Source organism: Pinus tabuliformis, chromosome 1_1 (genome assembly GCF_031772625.1).
Source record: "Pinus tabuliformis cultivar Carrire ecotype Pingquan chromosome 1_1, CPIR1, whole genome shotgun sequence".
Taxonomy (NCBI): domain Eukaryota; kingdom Viridiplantae; phylum Streptophyta; class Pinopsida; order Pinales; family Pinaceae; genus Pinus; species Pinus tabuliformis.
Genome location: NC_142297.1, coordinates 600,805,122 through 600,819,913, shown reverse-complemented (window position 1 = coordinate 600,819,913; position 14,792 = coordinate 600,805,122).

The window sequence follows — 14,792 nt, the reverse complement described above, 5'->3', positions numbered from 1 at the left end:
TTTTGACTGCGACGACATATTTTGTGTTCGATTCACTGTCCACGACAGTTGGCGGTTGATGTTATCCCATTCTCTTAATGGAAACCATTGGCATAGCCGGACTTAAATTTTCTATTTCCATAGACAACACTAACCATGGATTTCAAATAAATGTTAAGACAACTTCACATCCTTCACTGCTTTAATCAATCATTAAATTGTTAATTTTTTTTTAACTTAATGGTCTTACCAGCATAATTGTCGGATAAATTTCATTTCCAATATTTATAAAAAAAAAATAAAAAATTATTAGATATACATCGTGTTGAATTTGATTTAATATTTTAAATATTATATATATATATATATATATATTTCTATTATTTAAGTTTAGATATACTATTGTTTTTAGGTTTGATATAATTTTATGATATATAATTATAGTTTGGATATATTTTAATAATTGGTATTTATATAACTAACACAATCACATTAATATATATGGAGAAGTTTCGTAAAAAAGTATGGGGAAAAGAGCTGGGTAGAAAGAAGAAATATTACATTGAGGAATTCAACTCTACATGTGATTTACAAGAAAAAGAGTTTATTGGAGCTAGCATTTCGTGGAGGGCAAAGGTTCTTGCTCAATTAAGGACCAACTTACTCGGGTTGTGGAATCAGAAAAACATTTCATTTTGGAATGTGATGCATTCAAAGATATTAGAGAAAGTTATGATAACATGTTTGGCATTGTCTTTTTAGCGAGGGGATTGTTGGAAGGTTGGGTCAGCTCATCATCAATTTGAATCGGAAAAGGATTGAATTGTAAAAAGCCAAAAACAGGGATCTAATGGCCTCATAGACTACTTTTAGTCTCATGGACCTTAAAATATCATTTCATTTTATATTAATTACATCCACAACCGCATTATTAAATTTGGTTGATATATGCAAATAAGTGTATATCATATCACATTAATAATTATTAGATGTATGGTAAGGATTTAACATTAATACTAATTATTATATAATTATATAAGTAATAATTAGGTTTTATAATATTAAAATATTGAATTTTAATATTAAAGTTTTAGTAATGAGTTTAGTATTAAGGTTTTAGTATAGGGTTTTAATATAAGTAAGTATAAGTTAAGTGTTCAACTAAGTGAGTAAGTTTTCAATTAACATTGAAACCTAATATTATAAACCTTATATATTAATATTATAATCTTGTTGATGTTGTTGGACCTGCCAACATGTGAAGGGATCTCTTGGGTAAGAAGTCCCAACTAGGCCTCAAAAGGTTTGGAGTAGGAGTCCTAGTAGTGGGTAGTACGATATTGTCTTGAGTGTGGTTGCACGCAAAGGTAAGTAAGATGTCCTTGTTGGAAGCAAAGGTGTGTCCTTGCACCAAATCAAGGAATGTGCATGAAAGGCTCTAACACACAGAAGGGGAGAAGAGTGCGCCCCTTAGAAGCATGTGATAGCACACAACTTGAAAGGGAACACACGAGCTGAAAGACATCATGATATGGAAAGTAGGATAGCTGACAATCCAAAGTGATGAGTTATACCAACAAGACGCTTCGATAAGATTCATATAAACACATACGGAATAGTCCATACATACATGCGTAAATTACAACTACATACATCGTTAGAGTAACCAGGATAGCCGAACTACAATAACAATATATGCATGAAATGCGTTGGATCTGTTATATTAAAAGAGTGAAAGATCCAATCATACATACAACCATGACAACCACTAGCCCCAATAGTGGAACTTTAAATTCACTAATGTCTGCTCCTCCAAAGAGATGTACTCGCTCTGCACTGTGGAGAAGCCAAGGCTCGTTACAATACACTCCAAGCTTTATCTAAGTTATACATATCAGAATATTAGCTCCTAAAAGGCCATAGAATGAGTTATGAGGTTCTATATATAGCAAAGGGTGGGGTGCCCCTTCACATTCCCCTTTGTGACTCTTAGCCTACCCTCATGACTCTTCAACTTACACATGACTGTTTACATTCTACTATTGACACTTGGTCTTTCACTTTACAACATGTTTACAATACAATCTGCACATGTACCCATGTGAGACAAAAATGGCCTTGAGTAAGCCATGCAAAACATCACTAAGACTCACACAGCTGTGGGAATACTAGCTCGTCGACATCCTCTTGGTGATCGATGGTGGTGAACTGATGCCAAGCTTGGTAGTTTGTTATGGTGTCTGTGTACTCTGTGGTGACATCCTTCTAAAAGCGAACTCTTGCCTCTATTGCATCCGGGTACACTAATTTGGCACCTCTTTCGAACTTGTCATATAGCATGCGCATCATGGCCTTGAGTGCAACCGGACTAGCGACATACTGGTGCATTTTTTTCGCGCTCATCTGCAAATTTGCATTGGTGGCTATGCGCATCAACTGCTAGAAGTACATGTCCATCTCCAGTCAGACTTGCTTCTTTGCTTTCGCATCGGTGAGTGTGTCAATGGATGAGATCACATGGGTGCGCATAATGACATCCATGCTCTTGAAAACTCGTGCATGTGAAGCCTATAAGCTGGTGATGAGCTATGGGAGTTCCTCATAGTTCTGTATCTGACTCTAGATGTGTGCCTTCAACTCCACTGCCTTTGGCTACATCATCTTTGGCCAAGTACAATGAAGCTCCCTTATACCTCATTGTCCATATCCCCATGTCATCGAAAACAATGTGTATGTCTATCAGGATGCGTGCTCTCCTAGCATAGTGCTGCTACCAACCATTAAGATGGACAATTGACTTATGAACGGTGACGAACTTGAAGTACAACTTCCGCATGATTATCTTGAGAAACGATACATCATCAAGTATTTCTTTCTTCAACTTGCTCTGGCAGATGTCGTAGCTTGCTTTTCTTTCTTCTTGGCTGCTTGCAACTCCTTAGCCATGCGCTCGTTCTCAGCTATTAAGAATCTCACACTTAATCTAGTGGCTTTGGCATATGTCTTTATAGCATCAGCCAATGTAGCTGGATATTTGCACACATCAGACACGATCACTCATTCCTGAAAATGCGCAGGAGATACATGGACATTCGGAGTGGGCATTTTGTGTGACTACACAACTCTGTGTTGTGACTCGTCGAATGATATGTTGCACACGTCTACTTCCGGATTGTCTTCGAGGATTTCAGTGTCTCTTTGATCACTTGGGACTTGCTCTGCTCCCGGATCTGGTGAAGCCAGTGGAGCGACCTCTTGGTCCTTGGGCATGAGGTCTGTATCCTAATCTTGCTTTGGCTGAACCACATATGTGTCCATCTATTCTAACATATGTTCAATCTCTTAAACAAAGTCCTGCTCCTGCGACTTCTCACCCTATTTGCAATCTGCCAGTTGTTTTGATGAATGAATACCCTGTATTGGCTCAGTTTCATCAATGTGTGCATGTTGCACCTCCTGTTGTTCCTGTTCATGTTGTGCTTCCTTTTCTCTTCTATGCAACTCTTGTTCTTCCCTTAGTTGTTGCTTCAAATCCTGCAACTTCTTCTCTTCCAACTCGTCATATAGCATGCGCATCATGGTCTTGAGTGCAACCAAACCAGCGACACACTGGTGCATAGTGTCTACGCTCATCTACAAATCCACACTAGTGGCTATGCACATCAATTGCTCGAAGTACATGTCCAGCTCCAATCAGACTTGGTTCTTCGCTTTTGCCTCGGTGAGTGTGTCAAAGGATGGGATCGCATGGGTGTGCACAATGACATCCATGCTCCTGAACACTCATGCATGTGAAGCCTGTAAGCTGGTGATGAGCTGTGGGAGTTCCTCATAGTTTTGTATCTGACTCTAGATGTGTGCCTTCAACTCCATTGCATTTGTCTTCATCATCTTTGGCAAGAACAATGGGGCTCCCTTGTACCTCATTGTCCATATCTACATGTGATCAACAATAGTGTGTATGTCTGTCAAAATGCGTGCTCTCCTAGCACAATGCTGCTACGAACCATTAAGATGGACAACTAAATTATGCAAGGTGATGAACTTGAAGTACAACTTTTGCATGATTGTCATGAGAGACAATACATCTTCAAGTATAGCTTTCTTCAACTCTACTCTGGTGGATGTTGTAGCTTGCTTTTCTTTCTTCTTGGTCGCTTGCAACTCCTTAACCATGCGCTCGTTCTCAGCTATCAAGAATCTCACAATTTAGCTAGTGGCTTTGGCATATTCCTTTGTAGCATCAGCCAATGCAGATGGATGTTTGCGCACATCAAACATGATCACTCATTCCTGAAAATGCGCAGGAGATACATGGACATTTGGAGTGGGCACTCTGTGCGACTGCACAACTTTGTGTTGTGACTCGACGAATGATATGTTGTGAACATCTACTTACGAATTGTCCTCAAGGATTTCAGTGTCTCCTTGATCACTTAGGACTTGCTCTGCTCCTGAATCTGGTGAAGCTGGTGGATTGACCTCTTGGTCCTTGGGAACGATGTCCATATCCTGATCTTTCTCTGGTTAAACCACATCCGTGTCCATCTATTCCAACATCTGTACAATCTCCTAAAAAAAGTCCTGCTCCTGTGACTTCCCACCCCTTTTGCTATTTCTCAGTTGTTTTAATGAATGAATAACCTATATTCGCACAATTTCATCAATGTGTGCATGTTGCGCCTCCTATTGTTCTTGTTCCTGTTGTGTTTCCTTCTCTATTTTGCGTAGCTCTTGTTCTTCGCTTAGTTGTTTCTTCAACTCCTACAACTTCCTCTTTTCTTCCTCCAATTTTTGCTTCTCCCTCTGTATTTATGAAATCCTTCTGTTGCACCGTTGGCTTGTTGGGCCTTGACCCAGGTTTGGAGTGATTTATCCAAACAAATCCCAGTACTACTGGCCCTTTCGGCAATAGTCTGCAAAGCACAGACTGAGGTCTCACCCAAAGTAGTATGGGAGAGTGCAAGAACTAGGTTTCCACACCCTGGAGATGTCTGATGAGTTCAAGTGGTCTGCAGTTCAACCCTGCGTGCACGTCGCTACGCGCACTTTCCCGTACCTCGCAACCTAAGATGTTTCCTTCGCGCAGCCCTACTCAGGGTCGAACACTGTTATTACCCCAGTCCTTACTAGTATTCCAATGTTAGTTGATCATTTTAGCCTACTTGTGTGCTTTAAGTTATACTTAACAACATAAATCGTTCAACAGGTGCGCGCAGTAAATAACCAGTATATTTGTAATTTACATAAAACATGCATTAACCCCATAAAAAATACACAGAAGTAAGATAAAAATTATCTTTATTAATCTCTTTTTCGGTTACAAACTCGACTTCGCCCTATGCACTCAGCTGCACGGGCCCGCACATTCAGCTGCGAACTACTAGGCCTCTGCGCACTCAGCTGTAGAGCCTTCTCCTACTCTATGACTCAAAGACACACTTAGTCACTTAGACTCTTTCTTCTCTCTACTACTCCGCTATCTCCATTGCCTTCTTTTACACTTAGAGCCTCGCTCTATTTATACAATCCCATGGTCCACGGACCATGGGCAGGCCGACATTACATTACAAAACTAGGGCAGACAACCCTGTGACTCTATCATACATTTTGCGCTCCACACCCGCAATTCCTGTAGTCTTTACAATAATATCGAGTCAAAACTTGGGCTTTGAGCCCCAAAACATGCCTTGGGGGGATTCCATGCCTAATAGACCCCCAACACAAACATCATGACTCGCCCTCGAGTCACTCTGTCGCCGCGGCGATCTTTGCACGGAGTCCTTCCAACTATTCTCGAACTATGTTGAGGTCAGCAGCGCACTGAGATGCTGCTTGTTAGATCTGTTGCATCCGCCGTTCTGAGACCTCTATGTCTGGAGTGCTTCTCTGCATCAATGTATACATCCCCTGTATATATACGCGAGCTTTCCTTCGATGGCTGTCGTGATAGTGAAAGCCTCGTCGATCCAAGGCTGGACATGCGCTTTTAGAACTACCTCCTTATGTCGAGCTGCGTCCACCTACTCCTTTAGTGCCTTAGCCCACTGCATCCTCGCAAGACGCTGGGTGAGGACCACTGTCTGCGTAGTTCCTCAGACACTGTCATATTGCTATTAGAGTTCTCGCGCTTCTATTTCCAAGTGCTAGGTGTTGGGGTCCTCTTGCAGAGTCGTGAGAACCTCAAGTGCTTCTTCCAACATGCTGGTGTAGTCTTGCATAACACTTCCCATTCCTCCAATCCTGCTGAGATAGCGCCAGCATGCTATTCTCTAACTTCCAGGGGAGCGGATGGTTGTGCCTTTAACCGCAACTCGGCGATCTAAAGATTCAGCTCCAACTGAACCTTGGTCGCTTCTTCCCTGGCCTCATGTACTCCTGTCACTAACCTATGGATCCGCACCTCCACTAGTAGATCTGCTGAGATGGCCAACTCCAGGACACTTTGGCAAGTGTCTTCTACCACCTACACCAAGTGTTGATATTATGACACCAATTCGTCGTGCTGCAAGCTGACTTGTTCCATGTTTATCTTTTTCTCGCTGAGGACTTGGATCGCCCGACTCTCCCTAGCTCGCAGCTCTGCCGTTATCCCCTCTTGTAACAGATATAGTGTCTCACATGGAAGGGCAGCCAGATTAAGGCCAAGGCCTTTCATTATGCTAATCGAAAATCTATCGGCCTCTTTTGCTATCACTAGGGCCCCTTCAGGCAACACTATTGTGTTTGCCATCCGTGCACGCAACATCTGCTCTGCTGCTGAGGATCCTGCTACGAGGTGGGTTGAAAGGGTACCCACCTGAGGGGGATGCACCTGTAACTCCTACAACTACGCTCTAAGGGCCCCCAACACAGTGTGGTGCTCCTGCATAAAATCCTAAAGGGCCTCATTGGTGACATCGCGCACCGTCTTGCTGATGTCATGCAGATCACCCTCAGTTAGGGTGATCGGGTCAATGGCCAATTTCGAGGCCTTGACCTTCTTCCTTGACCCTACTGGTTCTATCGTGTATGGGCGCTTCAACTGTGTGGGCATGGTCCTTGGCTCTGCGCTCACTTCTATTGTTTCTGCTTCCTCTGCCTCTTGCCCCTGTGAGGGCATTTTTTGGCCCTCGTCCGCCTTTGCAATTGCTTCCTCTGCCTCCTGTGCTGCTACTACTACTTCTGCAGCCTTTTCTGCTCGGTGGCTTTCTGTGCCGCTTCCCGCGCTGCCCGTACCTCAGCTGCTGTTGTTTCCTTCTGCCTTTTATCGGCCAATTGTGTGACGCGCATCTTGGCATCGTCCTTCTTCTTTTGCGTTGCTACCCTCTTGAGTTCTGCAAGATCTGGGGCACACCATTCGGGGCCCATGCCTCCAAGACAGTGAAAATGGCGTTGTCAGTGGCTACAAAAGGTAACTTCATCCACTGCTTTTCCAAATCCTTGTGTGCCCTGATAAAGATGTTGTGCATATCAGCCTTAAAGTTTGCAAAAATCTGCAAACTGTTGTACACCGTGGGTGACAAGCGCGACTTCTAGTTGATCCACATTCAGATGTTCATCTCCATGAGCACCCAAAAGATCTTGCTGTCGCGTATCCTTTTCACATCCTTCATGGCCTAGAGCGAAGCGTACTTCGGGGCCTTCGATAATTCTCTATCAATTATGGGGAATTGACTATCCTCCGGCAATTCCCCCACTACGAGCACTATGGATAGCAACAACCATGCATATTGGAAGGTTTTACCCTACTCCTGGGCTTCGCGACAATGTTCCAAAAATTTTGTGCAGAGGAATTCGAACCAGATAAACTAGACCCCCTCTACGCACTGCTTGGTTAGTGCGATCACTGGTGCAAGTACCTCGTCTACGTGGCACTTTCACATAACTTTGTCAGCTAGGATTTTGGTTGCCACACATACCGCTTTGTCCTTGATGCTAGAGATGGAGTAGCCCCTCTTCTTCTTCTCCAGCTTGTACTTCGTCTTCATGGCCTCCGCAAGGGCCAAATCACTACCCTTTCTTTCCAATATGGTCACGGGGTCCTTTTCTTTGTAGGGGAGCCGGGAAACGCGGTGAATTAGGTCTTCCATGATGGCGATAGGCTCCTCCAGCCATAGATACCCATCATGCACTAGGCAGAGCAGCTTCCTAATGACGAAAATGCTTATTGGCGCACGGTGGAAATGCAGCAACCATAGTAAGTTCAACAACCCGACCTTTTCCACTCCGCGCAGCCACTTCCGCGGCTCTAACGTTGTCACCATCCCTACGGTGTTTTGCTTCATGAGGTTCCCGGTCTCATGGTGAGGGAACTTCTCACGGTCAGCGAGGTCCCAATCTTCAAACTTCATGGTTGGCACACGACCCAAGTGCGTGCCTTCAAACACAATGCCGTCTGGGAGGAGCGGGATCTGGAGTGAACTCTTAGTTTCATCCAGATCCTTGGGAACTTTTGCCTTCCCTTTCCGCTAGGTAGTTCGTGAAGACTGGACAATGGCCCTTGTCATGTCCCTGGACTTTGCACTTTATGCAGCATACCTCCTCGTGTGCTTCTGGGCGAGCTGGCTGTCTTGTTTCAGGCTCTGCATCTCAAGACACAAGTTCTTCAACTATGCATGGATCTGTTGGACTCCCAAATTAGGATCTTATATCATGGTCTCGTGCAGTCTCATTGCATTCTCCAAGGCCTCAGCCTGAGTTGATAGCTTTTGTTGTGATAACGCGTTCCTTAGATGCAGTGTTAGCGACGCTACAAACCATGTGTGGTGTTTCCCATCCGTCAAGGTCATGTTGGATTCACGAATCATACACTTCAGTCTCTAATCTAGCTCCCAGGGGGTTTCACCTGGAAGCATCGCGATTTCCTATATCTGATAATCAACTGTGTCTTTGATTTTGGCCTGCTAAATTCTTTGTTTAGCGCAGCTTGGATATCCGCGATTACTGCGTTTGGATTGTCATTGGAATGCTTAATGTACCACATCAGCGCACGATCTTGCAAAGCGTTGGTCAGTGTTGCCTTCTTTATATTATCATTCGTGACTCCTTGCACTTCCCATACAACCTTTACCACAAACCAAAATTGGTCTGGGTCTTCATTCCCTACTCCTTTGAAAACCACAACTTTATTTCTCTCACCATATTGAACTGTGGTGGTGGTGAAGGTGGTGTGGGTGAAGATGGGGGTGAGGATGGTGAAATTGGTGGTGGTGTGGGTAGGGGTGGTATGTGCGGAATTCGTTGTTTTATCAGATTGATCGCACTTCTTGGTGAAACTTTCACGAGCTCCAACTCGCTTTCCCATGGAGGTGAAATCAAGGGACTAGTCTTTAAGTCTTCGCTACCTTCGTTTCTATAGATCCTCCCCCTTCGCGTAGCCCCAAACATCAATTTATTTTCATAACCCACCTTTCACACAGTAGCATTTTAATCCAAGTGTTCAAAGATTTAATGTACTTACCTCGCGGTCCTTTGAGGAAGCGTCATTCCGCCTCACTCTAGCTAACTGATGTATCTACAGCGAACTCGGTCATAAACCCTCCTATAATTCGATCGAGCCAATGGTCCACAGTGTGCACGATCTTACCTCCTAATGCTTCTAGTCTGTGCACCAACTCTGGAGTCCACACAATAGGTTTGTTGAGCCTACACCTTCCTTGATTGTCTGCTAGCTTCGCGATCCACTCATGCAACTCAGAGGGGAAAGATGCAAATAATTTTTTGTGAATTTCCGCATATAAGTAGTGCTCTAACCACTGTTCCTTCGATACTCGCAGATTCCTATTTTCCTGCACCGCGAACTTGTGAATCTTTCTGTCCAGCCACTCTTCAATTTCTTTCTTTGTCAGATTCCATTGAACGACATCAGACATCTCTTATGCAGATCCTATTCCTAACAATGGAACCATGTGTTGGCTTGTTGGGCCCTGACCCAGGTTCAAAGCTGATTTAGCCAAACAAATCCTGGTACTACTAGCCCTTTCGACAACATTCTGTGGAGCGCAGACTGAGATCTCACCCGAAGTAGTATGGGAGGGTGCTAGAACCAGGTTTCTTTACCTTGGAGATGTCTGATCAGTTCAAGTGGTCTGTGGTTCGACCCTGCGCGCACGTCGCTACACACAATTTCTCGTACCTCACGGCATAAGATGTTGCCTTCGCGCAGCCCTACTCAAGGGTCGAACGTTGTTATTACCCCAGTCCTTACTAGTATTCCAATGTTAGTTGATTATTTTAGCCTACTTGTGTGCTTTAGATTATACTTAACAACATAAATCGTTCATACAGGTGCACGCAGTAAATAACCAATATATTTTCACCTACACAAAACATGCATTAACCCAAGAACAAATACATAGAATTATGATAAAACTTCTCTTTATTAATCTCTTCTTTGGTTACAGATTCGACTCTACCCTACGCACTCAGTTGCAGGGTTCCGCACACTTAGCTGCGGACTACTAAGCCTTTGCACACTCAGCTGCAAAGCCTTCTCCTCCTCTACAACCCAAAGACACATTTAGTCACTTAGACTTTTTCTTCTCTCTACTACTCTGCTATCTCCATTGCCTTCTTTTACATTTAGAGCCTCGCTCTATTTATACAATCCCATGGTCCGCGGACCATGGGCAGGCTGACATTACATTACAAAACTAGGGCGTACAACCCTGTGACTCTATCATATATTTCGCGGACCATGGGCAGGCCGATATTACATTACAAAACTAGGTCATACAACCCTGTGACTCTATCATATATTTCACGCTCCACGCCCACAATTCGTGAAGTCTTTACAATAATATTGGATCAAAACTTGGGAATTGAGCCCCAAAACATGCCTTGGGGGGATTCCATGCCCAACATGCACTGTCACATCTTTGCCTCAATCTCCAAATTTTCTCCTAATACAAGTGGATATGCTTTGAACTTGCAGCTTTGCTTCGCCTTTGCAATGTCGACAACCTTTCTCTTGCCTTTGTCTTGCACAATTCTGGTGCCCTCTGTTGTTGCTGATGTTACTGCCCTCTAAGATGTTGTTGCCTTGTGCACTACTAACCATTCTACAGCCACTCTGACTGGTTCATTGAGCCTTGAAGAGTTATAGCAGTATCTCCTTGGGTCTCCCTTAGGCTAATGGAATGCCCTGTGGATCCATGGATGATACACTCTTGCACAATAGTCTTCCACTAAGCAATGCGAGTCATATGGATTGAGACTTATGGTGTCGAAGGTGAACTTCTTGAATTCCTCCATCTCAACCTCAGCATGCTTGAGATTCTAGATCTCATACAACATGATCTACAAAGGAAGATCGGACCAATATGTCTTCTTCTTCATGTGTAGTTTTGCTGACAACCCTCTCGAGATGTGGTATGCAACCTCTTGCATGGCCAACTTTTCCATGGAAAACTTCGGTAAAACATGTGGAGCCTTCTCCGCGATGTACATCTGGATGAAGGTGCTAAGGGGTGAGGCATACTAATCTATTATGTTAACCAATGCCTCCATCGTTGCCTGTGACATGCAAGGCAGATCCTACTCAAAGATCATCCTATACACTGGGGTGATGAAGTGGTCTAATAGCTATAGTATAACTCCACAGAAGCTGCACTCGGAGGACAACCTACAATAGGTGTGCACAGAGGTTTCTGAAGGTGTCCATGTCAAACCCAAGCCAGAGAATTGATAATGGGCATCAAGAATTTAGGCAAACATAAATACCTTTGCTTTCTGACACTTGGGTGGATTCTAGGCATCTATTACTTGCCCCTTCAGTTGGAGAGCCAACATCTCAGACCAATTGAAAGGTCTTGCTTCATTCTCCAGTTGATCCAACACAATCACCCAAATTTGTGGGAACGTCTATGTACTTTCTTGGTCGTATAAGAAACATGAAAAGATGACCAAGAACTGATAAGCCTTTCGTAGTATATTTGTCTTGTATACCTGGTTGGGTGTTATCCTAAACTTAGATGGATATCTCACCCAACTCTTCAAGATGTCTCTTGAGTTTACAATGTTGTTGGGATTGGTGAAGGGTGCATCCATTGTGTTCACTGGCAAACAGAAAGTGATACATCTCTTGAAAGTTCTCTTCCCTGAAGATAGCAAGTTTTTTTTCACTGGCACTGCTCAACACCATTGCCTCTGGATCATTTTGCGATACAATCCAATGGATAATGACTGCGCATGGAAATGCGGGATACCACATGTAACCCGATACAAGCCAGACTTGTGTATGTTGACATAGACTCTGCGGTCCTCCAAATTCTCCTCAAAGGTGCATGAAAATATGTCATTGATGTCCTGCCATTTGATCTTGATCTCCTTGTCTATGAACAACTTAGTGTCTTCCTAGATGGGCAAGCTCATAGACACTTGCTCGACCACATCTCTAGTTGTGCTCTCAACCATGTCCTTTGACCCTTCTCTCTTGGAAGCCATTGTACTTGTATTGCTGAGAGACCAATGAACACCTGTGATACCTGGAGATAGAGAAACACTCATGGCAAGCAAACTGTCGTGAAAACCAAAAGTAACTTGAGGGCTAACATGCAACACACCTGGGTGACTGACTGGAAAATTTGCACAATTTTTTCTAGGAGGATGTGTGACTAACTACCAGGAATGTGTTGAGCATAGTCCCAACTGTTAGTGAGTTGACTGACTTCTGAAACTACGAAGAGCACAATCCAACTTGGCCTACTGATGACTGGAACTATGCAATGCACAGTTTTAGTCAGCATGACTGCAACCTAGGAAAATTGCATTGTGTAATTCTGGGAGCAACTTGAAGCACTAGCTCTCAGAATTGTGTAGAGAACATCCTAGCATGCCAATGTGAGGCAGGCTCTGCATAATTTCTGGGAGCACGCAGTGCAAGCCGGGAAAGGCAAGGTCCGGGCCCAGGCAACTCAAACCTACCTATGGGCAACTGAAAATAGTAAGGACTGAATGCATGTGCGAAGTTGGGTGAAAGAATGAGCGAATGAACATGCATGCAATCAATGAGTATGGGAAAACAATGAGGTGTGTGAAGCGAGTCACCGCAACAACGACCATAAGTGTAGAAACAACGTTATGCATGTGACAATAAGGAAATGCAATGAAAAACTTGAAAAAATGCTTATACAAACTAACATGCATTAAAACGACAGCAAGCATTCAAAAAAACCAAGCAAACAAGACTCTCACAAACCGAAATACAAAAAGTGACAGAAAAGTAGCAAAAGATAGGAAAAGTAGACTAACCCGGAAAAAGGTGCAATAAGTGTGTCAAAGGTTCCTAAATGCATTGGGAATGCTAGAGCTCGAAGATCGAAGTGAATAATGAGTTTTAAAGCATCAAATAAATAGTTTTGACAAGATCGAGGCTTATGACATGCATGCCATAATTCTAGGAAAAAGTGACACTTTGCGGGAGGTTTCTAAAATGACTTTTGCATGTAACCTCCAGCTCTTAAAAATAGATCCCTAAAATCTAAGGATGCTTTTTTCTTTTTTAGGAAAAAGCTACCCATGCATGCAAGGCAAGTGTTATAACCATATTTTCCACTCCATTATAGTGAGAGAAACCCAATATCAACTTACCTCGATTGTTTGGCTTTAATGCATCCCCTTTTCACCTTTTCTTTTACTTATGTGAGATTTATCCCATGTTAAAAGGGTTAAATTGCATAATTAAGCAATTTCTCATAATTATTTTGCCAAAATATTATAATTATGATATAATATTTATTTAACTGAGAAAAATCTCAGAATTGTGCAAAAGGTTTCTAGAGTTTGTCATTCCCAAGGAGATCAAATTGACCCACTTGTGTATGAGTTGGCTAGGGGCCCATTATTGTAGAAGTTTCCTAACTTCTCAATCCCCTAGGTGTCTAGATACATTCTCCTGGAGGATGGAATGAGCCTTTATAATCTCACCAAGAGGGAATAAGGGGGACGACCAAAAATAACAGTGCGAGAGCTCTGCCGCCTTGGGAGAGGAGGCCATACTGCAAGTTGGAGGAGAGGATTTTATTTGTGTTGATGGTATACATTTGATGTAGTTCCATTTATATGGTTAATAAAAATTTGTGTTCTCTTCCTTACATGAATTTTTGTTTAGCATATTATATGATAGTATCTATTGCTTTTGATCTAATAATATTCTGAGGAAGATCAACTATTTTCCTTGTTTAGTTGTGTTTGTGTGCATGGATAAAGATCTCGTGCATACATGTTGGATCGCTCAAGTGGAGCGCAAGATCTGCATCAAACTCAAAACCCTTCCTCGACATGCGAGGATTCCATGTGTGATCTCTTATCTATAACATAGATATGACTGCTTGATGCATGCATGACCATTTGGATTGAGGGGCCATTATTAGATCATGTTAGCCATTATATTTGTTGTCTGGTGATGTTAATTGGGCATGAGATCACAAAGAAATAGCTCCTTGCAGATCTAGCTGCAACAGAACTGGTGCTTTCAATGAGAGCATTTATATTTTTCCTTCTTTGTTTGAGATCTCCTCTTCTTCTTTATGTTTCTTGGTTTTCTCTTGTTCCCATTGAGTTCTCTATAATCATTTGGATTCATTTTGATCTCCTTTCATTTTACTTGCTTTAGATCTAAGTTGATGTTAGATCTAGAGTTTTATTTTTGTTTTTTTATATGAGGGAATAACAAATCCGAGAATTGAAATCAAATTCTTGAATGTTCTATATGTAATTTGATTTAAATAACCATGGATCTGAACTCCTCTTATATTTTTATCCCCCTAAAAATAATCACAAAAAACGGACTCCGTATGAGGAATTTATGGCCTATTGAAAATTGGGCAGTT